This window comes from Borostomias antarcticus (assembly GCF_949987555.1).
Source record: "Borostomias antarcticus genome assembly, chromosome: 4".
Taxonomy (NCBI): domain Eukaryota; kingdom Metazoa; phylum Chordata; class Actinopteri; order Stomiiformes; family Stomiidae; genus Borostomias; species Borostomias antarcticus.
Window position 1 is genome coordinate 5,226,655 of NC_140237.1, and position 27,529 is coordinate 5,254,183.

Here is a 27,529-nt window from a genome sequence, read left to right on the forward strand (position 1 = left end):
TGGGACATGTTTTCTTTATCTCAAGTTGTCCTGGCCACTTTCTTCAGTTGTTTTGGTTTACAAGATGCAAAATATCAAACTCAATTAGTCCCCTGAAATACTAAACTAAACAAAGTGTGTTCGGTTTGATACTGTATCAGCAACTCAGCTACTCTATTCAACACCCTAATCCCAACACCGAGAATGGACAGAGTGTGATTTGTGAACTCCAAAGCCCCATATTGTCTCCATGTTGAATCTGCCCATGGTGTACAGTATCAATTCCTGCATCATCAGGCTGATCTAAGTGACTGTACTTAATGTCTATTCAGGTCAAGAGCTCTCTCTCTCTCTCTCTGTAGCCTCTTCCCCAGACTAAAGGCACAGTGCAAATTACAGGATAACCCAAACACACCCACCCACAGTTACAAATGAGAGGCCAGGTCCTCTGGAAGGCCAGTCACAGCAACGCTAGATGCTTTTCTGCAATGGCAGAAAGAGCCACAAAAAGTACACACTTCTGATCCTCAGCATCAACCCTGATGCACTGTATCCAACAGTATCGGTATGCAAGTTATGGTGACTGTAAATGACTTGGGTTGGGTAGATCATCTGACTATAAATAATGCTCTTTAGGCCTACATCACATGAATGAATGACACTTTGTTTCCAGTCCCTTAGAGGAACATATTTGATCAGAGAACACAAGTTCCTGTGCAACCCTAAGATGGTCCCACAAGGTTCCCAGTTTAGGCAATTAACTCTGTGGACTGAGCATACTGAGGGCACAGACAAACATGCTACTGTACAATGTTTTTTACCCAAGGCTACAGTATGTGAGTTAGCCAGTCAGCAATTCACGGAGAATGCTGCCCATGCATTTGCCATATGTCTCCCAGATTAGCCCACATTGTAGCTAATAAGCAAGAGCAAGCTGAGATAAAGCTGATCAGAGCATCAGTAGGATTATATACTGTAGATGATCTGCTTCTCATGATGTCTCGTCTCATCATCATTTGGGAAGGATCATGGGCCTCACCTTCTGGTGCAAAGCTGGCAGCAGTAAATTAAGACAGGATGCACAGCTGACTTCCTGTTTTAAGGACAAGCCCTGGAGAGGGATGTGTAGCACGGTGCTGATGGTCCTTGTGAGAGGCCAAGCACACATTTTTTCCATGGAGTTGGTTAGTCTTGAGGAAGCTTTTTTTTCTTCCTATTTTTTCTCTTTTTTTCATTAATATTTTTGATTGCAGGTTGTTCTTGGGTGCAGTCCACATTGGTACACAAAAGAAGATTATTTCCCCCCCTTTTCCCCTCAATAACAACATTACAGCGGCATCAAAGAATGTACAATTACAATTATTTGCATTTGTTTATACACATCAATAGACGAGATAGTTAAAGGTGCTCAGTTCGATTTCTCTTTTCTTTTTTCGGCCACTAGATGGGTCAGTGGTGCAGCTTATCGGATATAAACAAGTGGGTGTTTTCACTCCATATAAGGATATGTACCCCCCCCCCCCCAGCCGCATCTTCACTAGTCGGTTGAAATAATTCAACAGTATTGATTAGTGTACCTGATCTTCTTTTGTCTGACTCTTTTTTAGCCAAAGACCATGGTGTCTTTGCTCCCAGACTATAACTTCTCTCAGCCATGTTCAGCTAACGTTAGCTTTATAGGCCTATTCCCAACGGCCATGTCTCAAACGTCCATCAAGATGACGCTGCCCCTCTCTTATATATGGTGCCGTTCAGGGGGTGGGGCTCAGCGCCGGGCCGGCTTCACTCATAATAAAAATAAATTCTGCATTTGCTCCACAGGCACTCCACCGTTGGCTATATTTTCTACACAGATAGTTATGACTCCCCTGGACCTATTTATTGCATATATTGTTTTTTTGTGTTTTTTTTAAATAAAAAGTGCAGTAAATCGAACAGAGCACCTTCAAAAAAGCAATAATCATGCTAGAAAACAAGAGAGCAAAGCAGAGGCTCAGTTAATTGAAGGATGGATGAGTTATATTTTGTGGATGTCACGCCTACGTCTTCCACCTCCCGGGACACTGGTCTAGTTTCTTTCTCTCGAGCCATGCATTCTACATCCTACAGCCAGTAAACAGCCGCCCACTCGAGACACTGGTTGGGTTTCTCCTTCGAGACGCTGGTCAAGCGGCGCGTTCCCGCTCTAACACCAGCCGGCTCACCTGCTCCCCATCAGGGGATAATCAGAGCAGCGCACCTGAGCCTCCTCAACTCATCAGCGGCTGTACATCTACCCTGGGTCCCTACACTTCGGTGCCAGTTCAAACGTTAACTCATGTTAGTCATAGTCAACACTAATAGTCATTTTTGCCAACCCCTGTTGTGCTATTCCAACTTTTTGCTCTCTCTCTTCCAGTGGCGGCTGGTCAATAAAGGGCGATGGGGCGCTGCCCTGCGAAAAGTGAAAGTTTTTATTATTATAATAAAAAAATAATAATAATAATAATAAAAAATAATATATATATATATATACATAATAATTACTCATTTAAAAAAGTTGTGGTCATCAAAGTTATGGTCTGGTGGTTTAAAAAGTACAATACAGTGTAATATATACAATATAAACCATTACGTTTGTTTATATCTCTCTTCTGTGAATGAGACCATAGCCCAGGGGCGATAGATTCTCAGCCCTTTCCAGTGAATTCAACAAAGTGAGAACATAACAACGGCATTGTAACCCTTAGCCAATCAAAATATCTAATGGGCCTGAAGATATTATCGCCCCTAGCCATCAAGAAATAATATCTCCCCAAGCTGGACTGCGTTCTGACTCATTGCGCCCTCAAACACGGTAAGTTGAGGCTGCTAGATGCCGTCTCACTATTTAGCAATGATGATGAAATAGTACTTGTCGTTGTAAAATAATGTGTTAGTTAGCTACATTTTCTAAGATTAGTGTAGCTTATTGTCATAAAAACTGTAAGGTTCTTTATTATGATCTCCATGTCTGATAAATGGATGAGCAGGTGATGCTTGCTCACGTTAGTTAACAAGTGCTAGCTAGTAACATTAGCTATGCTAGCTAATGTTAGTGCAACACGTTAGTATACGATTAGTTGTAATTGGCATAAAGATCGGAAGGTTTTTGTTAGCTTTAATCTCCATCCTTAATAAATAGATGGCTAGTAAGCAGGTGACGTTTGCTAGCTTACAGTACGTTAGTTAGACAGTGCTAGCTAGTAGCTAGCTAGTGCAGCATATAGTAGCTAACGTTTTACATCTGCTATAAAGTTAGCTCCATAACCTAACATGATAGGATTCACTAGCATTAATAGCAACTAGTTGGCTTTCTAAAATGACCAACAATTTTTAAAATGTTTAGATGCTAGCTAACTAATCAGCAAACTAGACTGACGTTACTCTACACTAGTTTGACAGAGCGGTGTGCTGCTTTGTCATTTTGTCATTCACAGGCAATCCTGCAAAGTCTACAACCACCAGCCTCTGTCCCAGGCTCTCTCCATCACCAGACTGCCCCAAGCCTCTCCTCACCAGACTCTGCCTCAGACATTCCAAGTCCTGTGCCCTCTTTTGAGGTGAGTGTGTGAGACGGTATGTTTTTGGGTGACTAAAGTATCCTTTCTGAGCATGTCAGAGGCCATACACTGTATTCTGTTGTCTCACATTCTGTTGCAAAGTCTACAACCACCAGCCTCTGTCCCAGGCTCTCTCCATCACCAGACTGCCCCAAGCCTCTCCTCACCAGACTCTGCCTCAGGCATTCCAAGTCCTGTGTCCTCTCTTTTGAGGTGAGTGTGTGAGACAGTATGTTTGTGGGTGACTAAAGTATCCTCTTTCTGAGCATGTCAGAGGCCATACACTGTATGTCTCACATTCTTTGTCATTCACAGGCAATCCTGCAAGGTCTACAGCCACCAGGCTCTGTCCCAAGCTCTCTCCATCACCAGACTGCCCCAAGCCTCTCCTCACCAGACTCCTATACCAAAGTCACATGCCCTCTTTAATGAAATAATGTTAGATAAAAATTGTTGGTGTTTCACCACACCTCAGCACCATACTGTAGGTGATGATTTTTTTAAAGAACAGGGTAGTACACATTTTTACATTTTCATGTATGTAAAAATGGAGCTTCCTGTCGTCCAGGTCACAGAGATGCTATTTTAATGGCACTCTATCAAACAGTATATTTAAACTGTGGTGTTCCACAGGGGAGCTGCCTTGGCCCGCTCCTTTATTCCATATTCACAAATGATTTGCCATCTGCTATTAGGGAAGCATCCATTAACATGGACCCCTCAGACACAGACAACGTGCACCAGGCGCTAGCACAACAAGCCGCCGTTCTAGGGCAGCATGACCATGCCCTCGCTGAAATCTCCTAGACAATGCGGGGCGTGTCCACGGCCTTCAGGGACCTCCAAGGCCAGGCAGTTCCCGCGGCTACCGTCCCGAAGCCCAGCCCGCTCCCTCTGCAATGGGAGCCATCAGTTCCACCCCCCGAACGGTACAGGGGGGACCTAGGATCCTGCCAACCCTTCCTGGTACAATGCTTGCTGGTTTTTGAGCTACACCCTTACACCTACGCCACGGAGCGGTCTAAAATAGCCTACCTCATCGGGGCTCTGAAGGGCGACGCGTTGGCCTGGGCTTCAGCGGAGTGGGAACGCGACAGCGAGGCTCGCCGGTCCTACGACGACTTATATAATAAGTCGTCGTAGGACCCCTGGGGTCGACCCCAGTCGCGGCTCACATTCTCTACGCTACGATCGGCGTCCATCATATTCTTAAGTCATCTTCTATATCCTCAAAATCTGATAAATATTCAGGCATATTGCACACAATATTCCAGGCACCAACAAGCCGATCGTAGAGTAGAGAATGTGAGCCGCGAGTGTAGCCTACAGACGTAACGGAGAATAGCCAGTCTGCGCGCTGTGCGCATGCGTGCTGGAGCAAGTGGGGAAGCTATTTCATTTCTCAAGACGTTTCGAAAGATCATATTACAGAGGCATGTGAAAAACCACAACAAGCCCTCGCTCTATGTAAGCACAACTAGCGATTCATAAAGACAGATTGATGAAAACAACAGAAAGTGGATTTTTTAGAAGCTGCATTCTCAGTGCCCCGTCCGCTGCCATTACATGGATATACTTGGTTCGCGCTGGATTTTAAATTTCTTCTACAGGCCTCCGAATTACACCAAAGTTTTCTCGGTGAGTCAAACGTCTTATAATATGCCGTAAATAAGGTCCAGGTTGTCAAAAACAAGCATTCTCCTTTAATATAGGTCTCTGGGGTCCCCAAAACATGTCTTTGAATATTTTTGCTGAAAATACCACTCAGATTTAGCATTCTAGCCTGGGTCTCAAACTCTCAGCCCGCGGGCCATTTCCAGCCTGTCCCCTCCCACCCCAACATGATGGAAAAACCAGGCCAGGTCCAGCCTGGCTTATGTGCGTGGCTGGCTTGTTTCTGTTCAGGACTGGTAGGATGGAAGCTAGTCATGCCACTGAAATAGCTGTGAATTGAAATTACGAAATAATGTCTGATAAATTAATGCTACTGAAGGTCTTCTCGCCTGGACACATCAGTTCCAATGTTTCCAATGCTAATCAAGCACAATAAGAGTGGGATAGCCAGTTAGCTCATGAGCTCACAACAACTAGCAGCAGCTGCTATAACATTAATGGTAGCGGTCAGTGGCTAAAGCAGTTACACTTATGATTCCTATAACGTTATCTATTTTGCTGTAATTGATTCAACTTCTGTTTCTGGACAAGTCATTACCTGCTGTTTGACACTTCCCTTTAGGTGGTGAAGTAAGTAGACCAAGACAGTGGCTTATCTGGAAATCTACTTGATTGAGTAAGCAGGTAGTAATGTTGTTTGTAAATAGTTAAGTGTTAATATGCCTGTTTTTACTATATATATGTATATGTATATATGTTCTTGATATTATATTGATATGAACATATGGAAGTACAGTTAAGTATTGGCCCTTAGAAGTAAATTGTAAGTAAAATGGTTTTGCCAACTGAGTAGTTCTGCATACAAGCAGGACTTGAGTGTTCGTATGCTGGGTAGTATCTACACAGGTGTGTTTGGTTGTGTGTGTGTGTGTGTGTGTGTGTGTGTGTGTGTGCGCGTGTGCGTGCGTGTGTGTGTGTGTGTGTGTTGTATACAGCTGTGTAGCTGTGGGTGGGCTTGGGCTCACCCACATGCACGTCTGGCCCAGGCCCTGGTTTCAATTCCTAAAACGACCTCGCACAGAGGATTCTGAACTACCGGCCATCCAGACTGCCGCTGCGCACAGCGATTCTCCTCCATCCCAACATACGCCAGAGACGGCTAATGTATTAGCAGCTCATCCTCCTCCACTCCTCTCCTCCACCCCACCTGCTCTCGAAGAACATACATCAGCCTCCACTGCACCTGCTCTCAAAGAACCAGCATCAGCCTCCACTGCACCTGCTCTCAAAAAACCTACATCAGCCTCCACTGCACCTGCTCTCAAAGAACCAGCATCGACCTCAGCAGCCTCCGGTGGAACAGACAAGTCAGCACCGTCGGACTTGTCGGCTTTAGATGAGCCCCAGACACAACCCAAACACAAGGTGTTCGCAGCCACCACGTTTTTGTCAGGTAAAAGTAGGGGTTTTTCTGCCCGGTGGTATGATCAATTCAAGTGGCTTGAATACAGCACATCCAGAGATGTAGTGTTTTATAAGACATGTCGCCATTTCCCTGAAGCAACAGGGAAAGAACGATTCGTAAAAAAATGGATTTAGGGACTGGAAACAAATTTCTCAGTTTTGTATAAAACATGAGGCTACCAAACAACATGTTGCAGCATTGGCAAAAGCAGAAGGCTACAAGCTAAGCCACTAGTCAGGGAAGGGAAATATTATTAACCAGCTTAACAGGGATACTGCTAATCGATCATTTATAGAAAGAAACCAAGAACACATACAAGTTGTAATAGACCTTGTTTTATTTTGCGCCAAGCAAGATAATGCATGGGCATCGTGAAAATGCGGAGGCATTGAACAGGGGGATTTTTTTTGAATTATTCAAATTAATTTGTATATGACCCAGACATAAAAAAGCGACTGGATGAACTACCGAAGAATGGGAAACTCATGAGCCTGGACATACAAAATGAGTTGATGGAAATAGCTGCATCTCTACTCATCCGTAAAATAAAAGCTGAATTGCACAATCAGCCGGGTACATATTTTGCTTTTCTCGCAGATGAATGTAAAGACCTCTCCAAAAGAGAACTGGTGTCCATCTGTGTTCGATACCTACATAAAGGAGTGTTAAAGGAGAAGGCTGTGGGCTTTGTAGAGACGGGACATGAGTGCAAAGGTAATCACAGAAAAGATTTTACAAGTACTGGATCACTAGATCTTGATCCCGCATTATGTGTTGAATTTAGTTTCGATGGAGCATCGGTGATGTCTGGCAAGAAAGGTGAAAATACAAATGCCTAACACCTACACAATAATTCCTGGCTACGCCACTGGTTGTATATTCATAAAAGGTGGGGTTCATGGCATATGAAACGTGGAATGTGTGTGTTTACATGGTGGCTAGAACCAACACTTGTGTGTATGTGAGAACTGTCTGTTTTATAAAAGGTGGAGTTGATGGCATATTAATCACCTAATGTTGGGTGTTCTGTCCTTCCACATGGACCTGTCCTCTTCAGCCGATCCGTTGTCATCTACACAAAAAACTAATATTGGTAAATGTAATCAATGAGAGCAGTGTGAGAAATTGAGGTGATCCAAGAATTGTTTTGAGGCAATTGTTTCACTTACTGTCATGTGGGCCCTTCTCAGATATAGCTGTGATTTGGTGCTTCACTTCCACAGTAGTGGGGGTGGGACTTGGTTGGAGGGACAGGCTGAGAGATAGAATAGCACATGGAGAGACACAAGGGAGGAGAGAAGGAGACAACACTGTATTGCATGCATTTATTCCCACTCAACCCCTCCTCACTGTTTGATTGTAGACACTATAAGATGTTTGGTTCAAATGAGTAAAACCCAGTCCCCACTCATAGTGTATAAAGTTTAATCCCATCCGGTCTCCCAGCCCTCTACTTACCCAGACCCACCGTGGGAGACCCCTACTACCCCTGACCCTAACCCACCCCCTACAGGGGACTACGCCCCTATCTGACAGTTAGGCTTAACATCAAATCACCCTATAGTGAGGGCCTGTGTTATCACAGACCTGTCATAAATACACGTCTGTCAGTGCTGCAGAGGTTCACTTGATCAGACAGAGCAACACTACACACGTAGTATAAGGGACTGCAGACCTACAGTATATGACGGTCTAATTGAAGTGTAATTGAAACTGGTTTATGGTCTGAGTAGTAGCATGTTTTGACACAAGTGGTTATACACTGTACACCTGGAGAGGTGAATCTGCACGATATTGACAAAAACATACATTGCAGCAATATACGGGAAGTCACCAGCCGAGCAGAGATGACCAAGGCCACCAGTGATGAACGCCACCTCCTCTACGGACGCGTACCCCCGGCCCAACGCCTGAAGTCCAGGAGAAGCTTTCTCAGCCAAGTCCTGCCCCTAACAACATCACGGGAAGACACCAGACTCCAACTATGGACTAAAAGGCTTGAGGACGACCCCCCTCCCATTGAAATGGGTATCCCTCCCTCTGAAGCCCTCCCTCCAGGCTCAGAGGCACCATGGGTCCAGTGGAAGACGCTAAACCGCCTGAGAACAGGAACAGGGCGATCCAAAGCTCCCATGGCCAGATGAAACTGGCCAAACCATCTGTGAATGTGGACAAGAGGAGCAGACAATGCAGCACTGCCTCGTCTGCCCTCTACTACCCAACCAGTGCAGCTCAAAGGACCTCGCAGTGTTCAATAAAAATGCAAAGGACTGTGTAAAGACATGGGAAACTGTCATATAACCAACCAGCTTCAAAGACACGAAATGAGAGCATTATACTTTTTTGCGATATATATTGCGATATGTAAAACAAGGCGATTAGTTCTCCTCATCTTCTCTAATCTTTCTAATTGCTATCTGTGCTGTTGCCAGGCTGGATGTTCATTGGTGCATTACCGCCTCCTACTGTTCCGAAGCTATATCTCAGTAGGCATAGCAGGAAGAAAATTGCAGGCCCAGCGATGTGACTATTGCGCAAGTGCACATCGCAATGACGATGTGTAAACGATATATTGTACAGCCCTAATCTAATGTATATCTGGACCAGGCATCGGCCCTTTATGTGAGTTGCTTGAGGAGGGTGAATGGCAGCTTGGAACTGATGCGTCTCCAGAAATTGCCTGACTGGATGATTGGTGTCATCTCTCTGGCAACAGTTCCAGTCTCCAAGAATAATGTGAGAGATGGAGTCATCTTCATTCAATCTGACAGGGCAGTCAAGAAGTCATGGGATGCATCATTAGACCTGTAGATATTAGTGATGGTGAGCAGATCTGATGAGATGGATGTTATTTGGAACTTGTCACCAGTGGCATTTCTACAGAATGTGAAGTCTTCTGGGAAGTAGGTGGCGAGGCCTTTCCTGTGTCCTGTGCTGTTGAAGTGGCTGAGTCTGCCTTTCAGGTGGAATGTCTGGTCCAGCTGCTGATTGGCTGGAAGTGATGTCTCCTGGAGGAGGATCAGTTGTGCAGACATGAGATGAGGGTCTGCTCTGATGTCCTGTATGTGACAGACCTGCAAACTTGTCACCTTTTGGCTACAGTCACCTTTTTTATGTTAACCATGGTAGTTTCAGTGAATTAGAGGGTTTTAGTTTTGTATGTCATCACCTTTTTCACTACTCCAGAGTTTGCAGGTCTGATGTGAGCTATTAGGGATACAGTGTTAAGGGACACAATCTCAAAGATGGAGGAAGTCTCCTTTGGTTGACTGAGGTCCAGCTGTTCAAATCTCTCTAGCTCCACAAGTGCATGTGGCCAAGCGGCACAGAAGCAGGATGACTTTTTTTAAGATCATGAAACCATGCAAAAGATGTTCTAAGCTTTTTCCAGGATGAAAAGTAGTTCAGATCAGATGGTCGGTGGGACTCACTAGGTGCTTGACAATGGCATGCACTGCCTGCTCTTTTTTCACCTCTGGGTCATCAGCTGGAATTACACTTGGATCCATGTCAGAGGTAGGCCACTCACTTTCTGACAAACAGAGGAAATCTGGGCCTTTTATCCATTTCCCTTGCTTGAGAAATTCCTCAGCTCTCATTCCACAAGATCCTTCATCTGCAGGATTATCCTTGGTTCTCAAATATCTCCACTGTTCAACATTTGTGGCTTCTCTAATAACAGAGAATCGGTTGGTGACAAAGTATGGAGGCGTCTAGTCTCATTTGCAACATATTTGAGGACAGTAGTGCTATCGGTCCAAAACAGTGACTTTTCCAATGGTATCTGAAGCTCTTTCTGCAGCATTTTATCCATACGGACAGCAAGAACTGCCGCCGTAAGCTCCAGACGAGGTATGGTGATTGGCTTCAGGGACACAACTCTGGCCTTTCCCACAAAAAAATGAAACATGCACGTTGTCACCATCATCCAGTCGCAGGTAAGACACTGCACCATAGCCAACTTGACTAGCATCAGAAAAGTTATGAATTTGTGCTGTCACAATGGCTCCAAAACCCTGAGGTTTAATGCAGCGATCTACCTTGAATTCTCTCATTCTTTGGAGGTCGCTCAACCAGTCTGACCAGTTTCTAGAGAGGGAAGGGGGAATTTGTTCATCCCACATTAGGTTCATTCTGCAGAGCTCCTGCAATAGCAACTTAGCAGTCAGGGAAAAGAATCCTAATGGATCATACACTGAGCTAACCACAGACAAAATGCCTCTCCTGGTCTCAGGCCGCTCCTGTGCTGAAGCCCTAAAGCTAAACTTATCAGATTCAACACACCATCTCAGTCCAAGCACTCTTTCCATAGAAAGCTGGTCTTTGTCCATATCCAGTTCCTTCATCTCTTTGTCCATATCCAGTTCCTTCATCTCTTTGTCCATATCCAGTTCCTTCATCTCTTTGTCCATATCCAGTTCCTTCATCTCTTTGTCCATATCCAGTTCCTTCATCTCTTTGTCCATATCCAGTTCCTTCATCTATTTTACTCTCATGTCAACTGGAATTGACATCAATACCACATGACTGTTTGTCACCCACTTTTCAAGACTGAATCCACCCTTTTCACAGAGTGCAGTCAAATTCTTCACCAACTGAACTGTCTCTTCCTCTGAGGCTGTGGACGTGAGGCAGTCATCCACATAAAAGTTATGGTTGACTGTGCTGATGACTTTGGGAGGAAAATCATCTGCCATTGTCCTCTACTGTTCTTCTCAAGCATAATTGGAGCAACTTGATGAGGAGATGGCTCCAAACAAATGTACCCTCATACGATACTCCATAGGTTCTCTGCTAGTGTTGCCATGCGGCCACCAAAGAAAGCGGAGAAAGTTTGCATGCTTATCAGAGACCTGTACCTGATGAAACATGGCACTAATGTCAGCCATGATTGCAAAAGGTTCTCTCCTGAACCGCTTGAGGACCCCCACGAGAGTGTTAGTTAAATCTGGGCCCTGCAAAAGTTGGAGATTCAGGGATGTGCCTTTAAAGGTGGCTCCGCAGTCAAAGACAACCCTCAATTTTCCTTTGGTGGGGTGATGTACTCCGTGGTGGGGGATGTACTGTACCACACCTTTCCCTCATGCTGTTCTAGCTGATCGTTGGGAACCATTTCAGCATAGCCCTGGTCCAACATGTCACTGAGAATAGGTTTATTCGGCCTTGTACTTGACATCCTTATCAAACTTCCTTTTCAGACCTTGAAGTCGCTGCTTTGCAACACAACGGTTATTTGGAAGAACGGGATCTTCTTTTCTGAAAGGTAAATCAATACAGTAAAGTCAGTTTTTCAGCTCTGTTATATCTCACAATTTTCATGAATTTAATGTCCTCTCTTGACATTTCCAATTGCTCATCTGATGTTCGTTCATTAAAATCATGATTGTATTGCTTAATGAGCATTTCTTCCAGATGTTCCACAGAAATCCGATTGGATGTAACAGAGCAGCCAGTCTTGACTCCATTGCTTTCTCCACCACGCAGTGGTCCCTTGATGACCCAGCCGTTTGTCCGTACCACATATGTGACCGCCGCTGGTAATTTGGTCCTCAACTAGGCATTTTCATTTTTCAGTTTTTTACAGATTATGAAAGTTTTCATCTTGCACTTTCAAATGAGGTCTCATACATTGAAATCTGAACATATTTGAAGAAGATATGCTTATTTGAATGCTAGTACTGCCAAATCAACTTAGCTGAGAAATCTCCCTCCAAAGTTCTCCAACATTTTCACACCTCTGACTGCCAGGTAATGGGCGTGAACAATAGCCTGGTAACCCCTCCCCCAGCCACTCCCCCACTGGACGATCTGTCAGAGTGGCTGTCAACTTGGGGTATTACCTGAGAGTGGCTGCCAAGTCAGGTGCTCTCTCACTGATGACCCCACACTCTTTGAGTCAGTATTAATCTTGTGTTGTGAATGCAGTTAAGAACAATATAAGATGAAGTTCAAATTTAACGTTCTTTATTGTCACATACATGATATAAAGTACAAGCATAAGTAGTTAAGTGTACAAAAAAAGGCAACAGTCTAAGTGTTAAAGTGTACAGTCAGTTGTCTGTTTTATAGACAAGGTGCATAGTGTTCATTGTGATCAAGTGTACAACAAAGTAATAACAGTCCCCAGCTCAATACTCAAGGTAATAACAACAGTACTCAGCTCAGTATTCAATATTCTAACAATGCAGTCTGTGCAAGTGTGGGCAAGTCTGTGCAAGAGAACAAGCAACGCTTCAGTATACAAACAGGAAAACAGGAAAGGCTGTGGCCTTTCTCCTGCAGTGCTGTCCGTCCTGATGATCTGCAGTGAATCTACAAGCGGACTGTCTTGTTCTGAGCTGCTGTGGAGTTTGGCGGGGGACATGTGACGTCTCGTCCCTCATCAGAACAGAACTCTCTGATCTTGTCAAAGAGATACGTCTGTCTGGCCATGTCCAGTCCGGGTGGGGCTTGCACAAGGAGACCTTCTCTGGGGGGCAGGACATCAGGCTTGCGCAGCAGCTGAAACTCGACTGCCGGTGCATCACGGTGTTCTCTGGCCACAACCATGCCAGGTCTCTCAGCATCAAAACTGCAATAGAATAGAAGGAAGAAAGTACATTTAACTATTGCCCACAGTACTGGCACTCCATATAGATAAAATAGTACCAGAATGTGTTGATTAAATAGACTAGCTGGCTAGTTTAGGAACAAAGGGCTAGCTCAGCTAACTAGCATGTTAGCTAACGTTAGCTAGCTATCCTATGTTAGTTAGTGCTAGTGCCTTTGTTATGCTAGCTAGACTTAGTCACTTGTTTAGAAAGGAGCTTCTGCTAAACGACTAACGTTAATGTAATGTAAACAGCACAGATAGTATAAAGATCAGCTTACCCCAAAGCAAAGCAGAATGCTTGGCGGTGGTGTGAATCTGGTACCTCGTTCGACGCAACTCTGCGCTTGGTAGCAACTTGGTAGCAACTGGCTTTGCTGATACAGTCATCTCTGTATCACAGGTCATCAAGAATAAAACTCCGTGTACGAACATGTCCTGCTCTGCTGGAGTTTTAGCTGCTCTTAAAACTCTTTCCATGTCCTGGATGCCATCCCCGTCTTCTCTTTAGCAAAAGCTGTAGCATCCATGGTTAACTTGGGACTGAATGTAAACAAAGCCGGCGTGTTGGGGAAGGGTTGGGGGCGGAGAACCCGGAAGCAATAGCCAATGAAACCAAATCATGCTAATCGATCTGCCCGCCCCCAAGCCCGGCTCGAAATCAGCTAAAAACGAGCTTAGTTTGCAGACTAATTAAACGTATTTCGTGAACCTAAAACTGTTGTCTGTTATAGTAAGTAGGTTCTTCACAACTTCAACTTTGGTAATACACAAAAAAACAAAAAACAAAAAAAAAAGTTTTTTTAGTTATTTTGCCCCCTAGCGCATTTCGGGGTTTGCCGAGTTGCGGACCAAATCACCAGCCGCTGTCACAAATGGTCCCTCACCTTGACTATTAATGATCTCCCAAGGTTCCATTACTTTAGGTGCATCAGTTCCAATGAGCAAATCAACATCTGCATCTAAATCATGAAGCTTTACACTCCTCAGGTAAGACCATTTCTCAACATCCTGCTGTCGTGGAACGTTTGAGCTCGACACTGGCATGGATCTCTGAGTTATGGCACTGGGCAACTCAACAAAATCATTCATATCCATACCAGACACTTCCAAACCAATCAATACTGTGGTGTTCACAACCTTTGTTTGACCCATTGTTTTCAATAAAATGTTGGCCGGTTTACCTCTGAGGTTCAGTCTCTTTGCCAAATCATCAGTACAGAATGTATCTGAACTCCCAGGGTCCAAAAATGCATGTTGGCACAACTTCATTACTCATTTTGTTTTTAACCTGAACAGCAACAATGGAGAAGACAGCATTGTCCTCATCACCGGCCCCTATATGACCACGTCTCCTTTTGCTCAGGTGAAACACTCAGTGGAGGGCTCACAGGTTCCTGAGTTCCTTTAAATGATGTATCCTTTTCCTGAATATGCAGGACTGATGGGTGCTTCCGCTGACATACACTGCAATCGAAATGACTCCTACAGTCTTTGCTTGTATGACCAACCTTTAAGCAACCAAAACAAACTCCATTTTCCTTTATGAAATGTATCTTGTCCTCATGCATCTTTGATTTAAAGTGTGAGCATGTATCCAACGCGTGACTGTTTTGTTGACAAAATAAAAAGCTTTTGAGGTTGCTTGAGTCAGAAGTTGATTTTGGAGCTAAGGAGGGTTTGACCTTATCAGTGTGGATTGTGTTTCTTTCTTTCACTGTGGAAACACTAGTAGCAAAGGTGCTTCCATTTCTTCTTTGCTTTACCTGACCAGCACTGGAGGCCGCACTATGACTGGCAGGTGACAAATGCTGGATCTGAAACAATTTTGACCTGTCTCTCTATAAAGGCCACAAGGTCAGTGAACATAGCTCTGTATCCCTTTTCTCTTGTAGATCACATGCAACATTTCAGAACTTTTCCCTTAATTTACACCTCGAAGAAACAGAGAAAATGTTTGTTTGATGTCGGAGGAGTAATAAAGGGAAAATGCATGTTTAGCCCTGTTTTAAGGTTACTTATGATCATATACAATGGTTCAGATCAAAACGTTGACAAAACTAGCACTTTTGAGAAAGTCTGCTCTACCACCGTTTTGGTCATACAATGGATGTGGGTGGGCACCGTGAAAAATCATTCAAAAAACATGTTAAACTCTCAATTTCAAAGACAAGAAACTCACCGAGGTGTAAGTTGGCGTTCTGACATATAATTCGCCATAAAGTAAGATTGTAGTTCATCAGGAAAGGCTTTTAATTAGCATAGAACTATTTATACAATGGATGTGTATGGGCATCTTGAAAAATCATTCAAAAACATGTTAAACCCTCGATTTCAAAGACAAGAAGCTCACCGAGGGTGTAATTGGTGTCCGTTGGTGTTCTGACATTAAATTCGCCGCAAAATATGAATCCTGTAGGGTTTTATTGATCATTTTATGAAATCCATTGACTTGTATTGACGCGACCGTTGTAGATGTGTAGATCAATCCGCAGAGGTGATTCTACTTACGGTAGCCATTGTTTATGTTAGCTAGGCTAGCTAGTTTGCTCACTGCTCACGCTACTCTTTAGCTCACAGACAAGGAAGCCCTAGGCTACAGTTCAGAAAACTCTTATCAAAATGGTTGATCTAGAAGAGTATGAATTTGATCACAAGGAATTAGACTTTGACGGCAGCACTTATCGTTTCGAGCCTGAATATAGTGAGGAGGAACTACAGCAAATGGAGGAGATGGAGGCTCGCCGAACCGCAGAGCCAGAGACGGTCGATGAAGCTTTCGCTATACCACGAACCACGGGTGTTTGGTGGTGTGCTTGCAAACATTGCCGACAGATGCCCACCAAAGAGGAAAGTTTGTGCTGTACCGAGTGGGACCTGTTGCTAACAGCTGACATGGCAAACCTTTCGGTCCATGAGTCTGACTCCTTGCCTGTTGAAAGTGAGTCCTGCTTTTACCACTAGTATTTATGTCCGAACGAATAAATCTACAGTTTTGATAATTTCATGCTGTAAGACCACTTCTTACAATTCTATTTTTCTTAATTTAGTCTTAGCAAAGGGATTATTATTATTATTATGCTTCAACACACACACACGGGCGCACACACACACACACACACACACACACACACACACACAGCTGGCAATAAGAACTTACCTCAAGTTCTTCCACTCATTCGTCTTCTGTCGTTCCTCTATGTAAAGTCGGAACAGCATCACGTTTGAGGAAGACCCTTTTGGGAGATTTCTTCGAGAATAGCCTAGGCTTATAACATTTGTCCTCAAAATGCAAAGCGCACACACAGTGATCTAAGACCCGAAGAATATCCACAGGTGTGTTTACGTCCAAGTAAAGAGATTCTAGCCACAACTTCAATCTTGCGGGATCGTTGTAGCGAAGTCTATGACAAGTTACAGATGAACAGATTTTTCCGCAATTGGCAACGGCACAATAGCGTGTCATTGTAGAGATCCCAAACAAATGCTTCGCACGAGCCTGTCTTGTTGTTGCGGCTAGCTTTTCAAATAAGGAAGCTGAGCGGAATCCACGGACGTCGCCTACCGCGAGATCAAGGCATCGCGCAATATCGGAGTCAGTTAAAGCGGAAGTTTACACACGTATGTGCTGCGACTAAATAGTTCGATGCTAAATATTTGTTAAAAAAAGCCTTTCCAGATGAACTAGAGTCTTACTTTATGGCGAATTATATGCCAAAACGCCAACTTACACCTAGGTGACTTTCTTGTCTTTGAAATCGAGAGTTCAACATGTTTTTGAATGATTTTTCAAGATGCCCATCCACATCCATTGTATGACCAAAACGGTGGTAGAGCAATTATCAACTTTCTCGAAAATGCTAGCTTTGTCAACGTTTTGATCTGAATCATTGTATATGATCACAACTGTAAAATCCGTGGAAAAGCTTAGTTTAATGTAGATGCAAAGGAACATGTCATTGGATCGTTATGACATGCATTTCAGGGAAAAAAAATCGCTTTTTACAATGTCAACGGCATTTCATTGCGTTTTGATGTGGATCCACTGGTACTGGTAGGCTACGGTGCAATGTTGAATCTAATCTAATCAATAGAACTTTGTGTAAACAACGATTTTTGAGTGACAGTTGATTCCACACACCCCGGGCCTCACCGAATTCCTCTCTCTCCTTGGTTCCACTTTGCCGGGCAAAATACGATTGAATGGGCTTAATTTTCTTCATTTTGTTAACGTTACTGGCAGGGGCATTCGGCGTCTGCACAGTCGTTTTTGAGTGAGGGCAGCTGAGCTGTCACCGCGCGTGATCATGAGAGTTCTGCGCGTTGCAGTCGTGGGACTTGTAATTAAAAATAAAATAAAAAAAAGTTGTGGGACTTGTAGTTTTGTATACGGGTGCGCAAAACTTTGACTCTAATTTGATCCAATTTGCATGGATTTATTTTAGGCAAGAAATGCGAGTGAAATAGTTGAAAACAGTACTCGCACAGTGTGCTCCTAAATTATTTTTTCTGATCGCACAAAACTATTTTTAGTCGCAAATGCGAGTAAAATGGTCGCACATTAGAGCCCTGGTAGTAGTAATCTGTCCTGTCTAGCTAGCTAGACATGTGGCGCCATTCTTCCATACAGAGTGCACCGTCTTTCTGCTGTCCATTGGAGATGACATTCCTCCCTCTTTTGTCCTTCTTATGAATGCAGGTATGTTACTGTGTTGTAGTATGCTTTTGTTAATAAAGTAAAGTATTTGCAAGGGTTCTTTTTTTTTGGTACAGAAAAATACTATAAAAAGGTAAGTTATCAGAATGCTGCAATGTATTGTGCAGATGCAAAGTTGTGGGGTCTGTGGCGTGGACAGTGGCATGGTGGTGAGACTCCGCCCCCTCAGGTAAGAGCTGGTCGAGGACAGTGTTCCCCTCTCCGGGCCACCTACCCGCCCGCACCGGTGAAGACCATGTGTCTCTAGCCCACTCAGGGGCTGAGTTGTGGGGCCGTGGCGTGGATAGTGGCATGGGGGTGAGACTCCGCCCCCTCAGGTCAGAGCCAGTCAGGGACAGTGTACCCCTCTCCGGGCCACCTGTCTGACTCAACCGGTGAAGACCGTGTGTCTCTAGCCCACTCAGGGGCTGAGTTGTGGGGCCCGTGGCATGGATAGTAGCGTGCTGGTTAGGCCCCGCCCCCTTGGGTCACAGCTAGTCGGGGACAGTACAGTGACCTCTGGGCAATTTCCATGCATCCACCAATGAAGACTGTGTGTCTCTAGCCCACTCAGGGGTTGAGTTGTGGGGCCCGTGGCGTGGATAGTGGCGTGGTGGTGAGACTCCACCCCCTCAGGTCAGAGCCAGTCGGGGACAATGTACCCCCCTCCGGGCCACCTACCTGACACCTACCTCCACCATAAAGACCTCCAGGCAGTCTCCTTGCACCCACTGGTGAAGACTGTGTGTCTCTAGCTCAATCAGGGGCTGAGTTGTGGGGGTGGCGTGGTGGCGAGACTCCGCCCGCTTGGTTCAGAGCCAGGTGTGAACAGTGTAGGCCGCACCGGGCTATCCACCTGCCTTCACCAGTGAAGACCGTGTGTCTCCAGCCCACTCAAGGGCTGAGTTGTGGTGTTCGTAGCATGTTCAGTGGCGTGGTGGCGAGAGTCCGCCCCCTTGGGTCAGAGCCGGTCGTGGACAGTGTAGGCCATGCCGGGCTACCCACCTGCCTTCACCAGTGAAGACCGTGTGTTTCTAGCCACCTCAGAGGCTGTGTTGTGAGGCCCGTGGCGTGGATAGTGGCGTGATGGCGAGACTCCGCCCCCTCCAGTCAGAGCAGGTCGGGCGCAGTGCACTGACATCCGAGCAATCTCCATGCACCCAACAGTGAAGACCGTGTGTCTGTAGCTCACTCAGGGCCTGAGATGTGGGGACAGTGACGAGACTCCGCCCCCTCGGGTCAGAGCCGGTCTAGGACAGCGTACTGCTCTCCGGGCCACCCACATGCACCCAACCGGGAAAACTGCGTCTTTATCCAACTCAGGGTCTGAGATGTGGGGACGGTGGCGTGGATAGTGGTGTGGTGGCGAGACTCCGCCCCCTCAGATCAGAGGTTGTGGGGGGCTGGTCAGTGATTGCCAGGCCATCCCCATGAACCCCTCATTGGAGACCATGTGTCTATAGCCCACCCCGGGCCGAGCAGTAGCTGTGGAGGTGTTGTATGGAAGTTGAGGTTAGAAGCAGTAGCAGTGAAAAGCAGTAGGTGTTTGTTATAAGAACTGCTAGTATTACACTCAAAAATAGATTAGACCACTCATCATAACTCATAGTTTTATTGAGTTCAATAGCTGAAAGAGGAGAAAATATATTAATATGAGTTTGCAGCCTGAAAAAGAGTGTCATTCTGAATATTTCTTTGAATATAAGGAAGGAAAGAAAGAAAGAAAGAAAGAAAGAAAGAAAGAAAGGAAGGAAGGAAGGAAGGAAGGAAGAAAGATGGATGGATAGAAGGAAGGAAGGAAGGAAGGAAGGAAGGAATATGAATGCTACCACAGTAGTCATAAAAGGGTGTCTGTACAGAGAGCCTGCACGTGTCACCAAATTCAAATCCCAACTGACACTGAGCATCCTCTCATTCACTTCAATGGAAAGGCATGTTGGCTTCAGACAGCGATCTCTCAAAAAGTATAAAGGTCTTTCTAGATCCTGAGAAAATGCTGAACATTTTAGGCTATGATATGTCCGTGTAGCTTAAAAACTGTAGGCATGGCGACGAGTTAGAAAAAGGGTAAAAATGCAAAATTAACAGCTCAGAAGGTAGAGTGTGGGCCCATACGTTTCAATGGAGAGCGCAGTTGCCGAACAAATCGTCATACAGCGAAAACTGTAAGTCACACGGCTTAGATACTTACATTGTACGAATCAGCACAGTTATGGGAACGTTTCGATATATAATATGTGTGTGAACTTTCAAAACTGTAGGAGTGCCAGCAGTTTCTGAACATTCGAAAAGCAGTTTCAAGCAGTTTCAATGGGACAAAAAATTGTTTTAAAATTTGATTTGATGATGATGATGATGATGACGTTTCTAAGTTTGTCACGGATACAAGCGGCTGACATGAGTTTTCTCCGGAGGGTGGCTGGGGTCTCCCTGAGAGATCGGGTGAGAAGTTCAGTCATCCAGGAGAGACTCAGAGTAGAGCCGCTGCTCCTTTGCGTCGAAAGGAGCCAGTTGAGGTGGTTCGGGCATCTAGTGAGGATGCCTCCTGGGCGCCTCCCTAGGGAGGTGTTCCAGGCGTGTCCAGCTGGGAGGAGGCCGCGGGGTAGACCCAGGACTAGGTGGCGGGACTACATCTCCGCACTGGCCTGTGAGCGGCTAAAGATTCCCCAGGCAGAGCTGGTTGATGCTGCTAGGGAAAGGGATGTCTGGGGCCCCCTGCTGGAGCTGCTGCCTCCGCGACCCGACCCCGGATAAGCAGATGAAGATGGATGGATGGATGGATGGATGAAGTTTCTAGCACAAAGTATGAAGAAGTAGTTAAGGAGACAAAAACTGGGGAGAATAATAAGAAAGAAAGAAAGAAAGAAAGAAAGAAAGAAAGAAAGAAAGAAAAATAGTGGGAATATCACAAGTTTGGCTAGCTTCTGCAAGCTAGCCCACCTAATAAAGAAAGAAAGAAAGAAAGAAAGAAAGAAAGAAAGAAAGAAAGAAAGAAAGAAAGAAAGAAAGAAATAGTGGGAATATCACAAGTTGGGCTAGCTTTTGCAAGCTAGCCCACCTAATAATCAAAATAGTTAAAACACAATATATTCAAATGTATCAGAAATTATATAGAAATAAATGTTTAGCCATTTAACATTCTCAAAACAGTGAATAGCTGTAATACCAGACTTTTTGATAGTGTGGCCTTGGATTGTATGTGCTGTTGTAGCCCAGGTTAATTAGTCACTGTAGCAGTGGCTGTACTGTTTTTCCTCATGTTTAACTCAAATTCTAGTAGGTCTATGGCAGTGGCATTCATATTAGGAGGACCTAATTGAAGCAGATGCACCCCTTGGTGAATTTTTCACAGTTTACTCCATTAACTAGACATAGATCTCCGCGTCTAAAATTGCGCACTAACATTGGTGGTATCCAACAATTCGACTTTTGGATCCGACGCTTGGACCTCGAGCCCCTAGCCTAAATCGAACAGCTACGTTGCCGCGGCTAGCCGCTGCTAGCCAGCCCTAGCCAGCTCCTGACTGGGATAGCCCATTAGCCAAAAGGGGACAGCCATCCCCTGCCTCTCCAGTACCAACCCAACACACTGGAGGCCGTGCCTTGCTCCCAGTAGATCGTGTGGGTATTGCCAGCACTACTAGGTAAGTAGCCCTCACTCCCCCCGCTAGCACTGCTAGGTATGTAGCCCCTATCTCCCCATTAGCATTATTACGTAATGAGCACACTCTCTCTCCCCGCTAGCATCGCAGGTTCATTGTTCTTTTCCAGTTTTATCCACTTGCATACCATACCTCTGTGATCAAAGTCGTGCACAAACATTGGTGGTATCTGAGAGTCCAATGTTTGGATCTCGAGGTTTGTTGTCTTTGGTTTTTGTTTGTTTTACAGTTTGCTGAGCGGGATTTACAAGCCAGAAGCTGAGCCTGTCTTTTAGCAAGTAGATTAGGTTGGTTGTCTTCTGGTTTCGTTTGCTTTACAGCTTGCTGAGCGTTGTTTTGCTCAAGCCAGCAGCTGAGCCTTGCTTTTAGCAAATAGATTGTTTGTTGTCTTCAAGGGTAGGTTTCTTTGTTGTTGTTTTTTGTCTTTCAGTTTGCTGAGCGTTGTTTTGCTCAAGCCAGCAAACTGACCCCATTTGTTAGCTGACCACGTGAGTACTGCTAGCACTGCTAGGTAAGTAGCCCCCCAGCTATCCTAAGTGGACAAGTTTACAACTCTCAGGGGACAAGATGTCACTATACCACTCCTCCTCGGACTGCTCTGGATGTCGCCAGCTCAGCCAGACGATCATAGAACTACAAGAGCAGATCACTCTCCATCAGATACAGCAGTCTTCACATAGGATCCTGGAGGTGTCCTGGCCTCCCCTTGGACCATGCCTTGGACTGTCTATGCAGGTATTCTCCACTCCTGCGCATAATCCATGGACCACCGTACCGGCCCGCAAGAGACGAGGAGGGCCATCCTCCCACACTACCCCCCACCCCCCAGGGGCATCCAGGAGAGGAACAGCTTTGAGGCGCTTCAGGATATAGGCCAGCACCTCACCACACCCTGGCACAAGACACGATACCTCCTGCCCGCCTCCTCCATCTCCTTCACTCCTCATCCTACACATTCTCCCTCTGGTCACCGCCTGTTGAACCATCTCTCCGCGCCCCCCCCTCCTGCCCTTGTGGCTCCGGAGAAACCACCCTCGAGCGGGTGCCAGGACAAGAGGCCCAACTCAGTGCCCTCCACGTCTGGTCAACCCCCCCGCCCCTTGGTGTTCGTCGTAGGCTCCTCCATGGTGCGCCATGTTGTAGTCCCGAAGGCCAAGACCTACTGCTTCCCAGGAGCCAAGGTCCGGGACATAAATTCCGTTGTCACTTCGCTGATCAAAGATCATCCCCAGGCCTCATCAGTCATCATCCACAACACAACACTACCTCTGCACTTGTTTTATTCCAGATCACAGGAACATAGTGATCAATGATCAGCCCAGACAGGAATGAAGGTCACAAGGTCACAACCCATGCATTATCAATTTTGTTAGACTCACTGACATGAAAAGTAGACACTACCATTGCTTGAAAATACTTAAACTGTATAAACTTGTGATCATGATCATGATGCTGAGCCCAGTTTCTTAAGTGAGAGGAGAGCATATACAGTAGGACCCCACTTATCCGAACCCAACGGGACCGAAGGTCGTTCGTATCTCTGAAATGTCCGGATGACTGAAACGTGTTAAAATGCACCAAATTCTATAAGTTGTATACTTGTTTCATATAGACTCATAAAAGACCAATAAATACCCTTAATTACTTGTGAAAATGCATCAAAATTGCAATCAAATAGCCAACTAAACTCATATAGCCTAGCCTATAATAGACCTACAGTAACCTATAATAAAATAACCGAATTTCCACTTGAGTGCGTGCTTTGATCAAATACAGTACTTTATTCTCAAATGAGGCGTACGCTGCATCGATAGGCTACTGTATTCGCAGAACAACATGGTATAGCCTAAAAACAACCCATTAGAGCAAATGATAATCAATAAATAAATAAATGAAATGACAGACAAGTTGTCGTGTCTTAGGCTATTGTAGCCTAAAAGAAAGTCTCTAAAACAACCGATGTAGGCTAACATGGCCTAGGCTGTAGTTATTTAACAAATACAGTAGGTCTAGTAGGCTACTCTACATGCCCACAACACGTCTGTGTTCCTTACGTCCATTAACTGGTAACGAAAAATGACTCGATGCTCCTCTGCTTCAGGTTGCTGACGCGCTTTCTGGCTACCAAGGAATGCAGCTCTCGCGCAGCAGACTCGTTTGCGTTTTGCGCTCGACATTAGAGTAACAAAGAAATGAAACGTGACAGTAGGCTACAGCCTACAGGCAACATGTAGGTCTACATACAGTTCTGTTTTTATTCACAGTAGGATACAGTACTGTAATGAAAATCCCACCAGTAACCAGATAGCAGGCAAAAAAAAACAAGCTTTCCTCAGTATTGTGACAATATTACTACTTTTTAACCCCTGAAAGGTGCTCGGTTCGATTTCTCTTTTCTTTTTTCGGCGTAGATGGGGCAGTGGTGCAGTGTATCAGAAATAAACAAGTGGGTGTTTTCACTCCATATACTCTGTTCAGGGGGTGGGGCTCAGTGCCGGGCCGGCTTCGCTCATAATAAAAAATACATTCTACATTAGGTTCACAGGCACTCCACCGTTGGCTATATTTTCAATACAGATAGTTATGACTCCCCTGGACCTATTTATTGCATTTTTTTATTTTTTATTTAACAAAAAGTGCAGTAAATCGAACAGAGCACCTTTAATAAGCATTATTTGACCTTTCAATTCTCTTCACTTACATAAACAGACTGAGTGTGTGGTCTCTGAAATAATAAAGAAATATAATATATTACTAACAGAAATACTTACAAATACCTCAGAAATACTTACAAATAACTAAATAGCCTAACTCAAATACTCATTGAATTGCTGAAACTGCAGGGAACACAGTCTATCTAAGCCTGTTGCTGCCCTCCCGAGGCTAAAAACAGTAAATGCAGTCTATCACTGGTAATACACGTTGTAGCCAACTAAGAAGAATGTAGACTAAATCATACTTGGACAACAGAACGCAATGAACATAAAAATCAAACAAAGTACAGTCTGTTTTAGCTACCAATAGCCTATAACCAGAGATTACATGGTAATGGTATGAAGAAGCTATCAAAATTCCTACCGAAGCCAAAGCTAGCAACATAGGGCTAACGCTAATATAGCTAGCAACATAGGGCTAACACTAATCTACCGGTCATTCCTAGACAATGATAAAACATTGTTGTAGAATCTCACCATTAAGGGATTGAACCAGTACACTTTCATCACATTGCTCAAATATAATCCCTCACACTGTTATCCATCTCTATACTAATAAAAGACTTACAACTAAAGGGCTACAACACAGTAGCTGGCAGAGCTAACAACATAGGGCTAACGCTAATATAGCTACAGTAGCAACATAGCACTAACACTAATCTACCAGGCATTTCTAAGCAATGATAAAACATTGTGGTAGAAACTCACCATTAAGGGATTGAACCAGTACACTTTCATCACATTGTTCAAATATAATTATCCCTCACACTGTTATCCATTCTCTATACTAATGAAAGACTTACAACTAAAGAGCTACAACACAGTAGCTGGCGGCAGGTGGAATGCGAGTGAAATTCCGCTCCAAGACCGCTACCTACTCGGCAGCAGAAATTATCCAGCTGTTTAACAACGGTGCCCCTCTAGACACCCCCCAGTAGAAACACTTCAGTGGATTGTCGCTCTGATTCCGATGGAGGACCGATATCTGTGTGCTATCTGGGAAAAGGTTGGAGTGAAAGGATAAACGTGTAGAGGTTTAGGGTATAAAATCATCCCCATCGGGTCTTGAACCCCGATCTCCAGGGGGGAAGTCCAATACTTTCACCGCTACTCTATTTTATGGAGGTCGGCGGGTTGATTTTGGTATGCTGGGACTACTGCCTCTTGTGGTGCCAACAGAGAAATGCAGGTCAACAACCGACGGGAGTAAGGGAGGGAAGGAGGGAGAGAGAGAGTGACAACCTGACAAACGCTATCTATGGTGCTGGCTTCCAGCCATGCACAAAAACTAAACATTTAACTGGTAGATACATGCAAAGTATGTATATGTACCCATATAATGGGTAATTACTGAGACACCTATACTGTAGGTATAATTTAAAATGTTCAATTACTGCACATAAATTCAATAACTGACATTGGGTAATTACTGAGACACCTATACTGTAGGTATAATTTCAAAACAGGAGTATTTCAAATGTTCAATTATTGCACATAAATTCAATAACTGACATGGCACCACCAGGTAACCACATTTTTACATAGCTTCTATAATGTCCAGTGACGAAAAATCATCCACAGCTCGTCCAAATCATCCGTAGCTTGAACCCGTGACCTTTGGCATGGGAGGCAGACGTCCTATCTACTACACCACCGAGGATTTGGAAAGTGTACAATGTGATAGTGGTTTTATTTTGATGTTCTGGGACCACTGCCTCTTGTGGTGGCAACATAGAACTGCAGGTCAACAACATGACGGAGGAAGGGGGGGAAGGAGGGAGGGAAAGAGGGAGGGAGTGACAACCGGACAAATGCCATCTATGGTGCGCTGGCTTACAGTCACGCACAAATATAATGTAATCTGGCGAGCAAAAGGATTTCTTGTACACGGCACCGTCAGGTAGGCCCACAATGTAAAATTCAACTCATTCAAACGTGGGATGAAATGTTGTCATTGTGCGCAGCACGTGACTAAGCTGTTTTCATGGTTAACTACCATTAGGAATACAGACAGTTTCTAGAACAATAGGCATCACAGGATCAATATCTGAGTGTTCTATTTTTAATACATTTTCACACAAAAAATTAAAACTCACTGCCATTACGGCATATTGTGTGTAGAATTTTGTGGAAAAATGAATTGAATCCATTTTGGAATAAGGCTGTAACATAACAAAATGTGGAAAAGGTGAAGGGATATGAATACTTTCCAGATGCACTGAAGGTTGATGTCTGGTATTGAAGAATCAATGGCTTGAGAAGAAAGCACAGTTGTTTGCCGGAACAGAATTGTACTATAGATGAGATTCAACATTTATTTTAGCAACAGCATACAGATATCTGGGTCAGTCAGAATGAAACACTAGCACGCAGCATTCCCTGCTCAGACATGTTATTCAGGCCCACATAGTCAATAGTCTGTATCTATAGGGCGGGAAAGTAATCTCATCGCCCCCTAGTGGTAGCGTTCCTAATGCCGAGAGAATGAATGGGATTTCTCATAGACACGTCTTTTGAAAAATGATATCTTGGTCGACACCAAAAAGTTAGTAGAATGCCTTAAACGGCAAATACTTGGAGACAAACTTTATTGATTCTGGTGATCATAGTTGATTTTCAATCACAATCCAAACTATGAAAATGTTGGAGCCATATGTAGAATATATTATTGTCAAATGTTTTTTGTTTGGACAATCATGGTTCATATGTTTTGGTTTGATTTATGTTCTCATTAATTGGTATTTCTTAGTTTAGGTCGTTTGGAATGATTACTCCCCCCTAGCCTATATTATGGAAACGGTACTGCACCCAGCATGGTTCGCTAATTGATACCAATTATCTATGTTTTAATGGGTGTCTACCAGGAAGGCAGGAAGTGTTGGACAATAGACTCGGGCTGCGTTCCGAATCGCCTACTACCATAGTATGCCAAAACAGAAAGTAGTATGTCCCAATACATAGTATGCCACATGCAGTATGGCAAAAGTGCCAGGATGTGATACTACATCCGGTCGTATTTTGCAGTATGCACGCCAGCAGTCTTCTCTGCCTATTCTGACCCACAATCCTGTGCGCAGCGGAAATTATGTCACGTGCGAGTCGCGCTGGAGGCTTTATAAAGAATCCTGCGGCGCGCAGACAGATGTGCAATGATGGCGAACGCAAGCGGCAGCGGCAGCGGCAGCGCATTCAAGTGTAAGTACAGGAACGTCACTACATATTTGTAGCG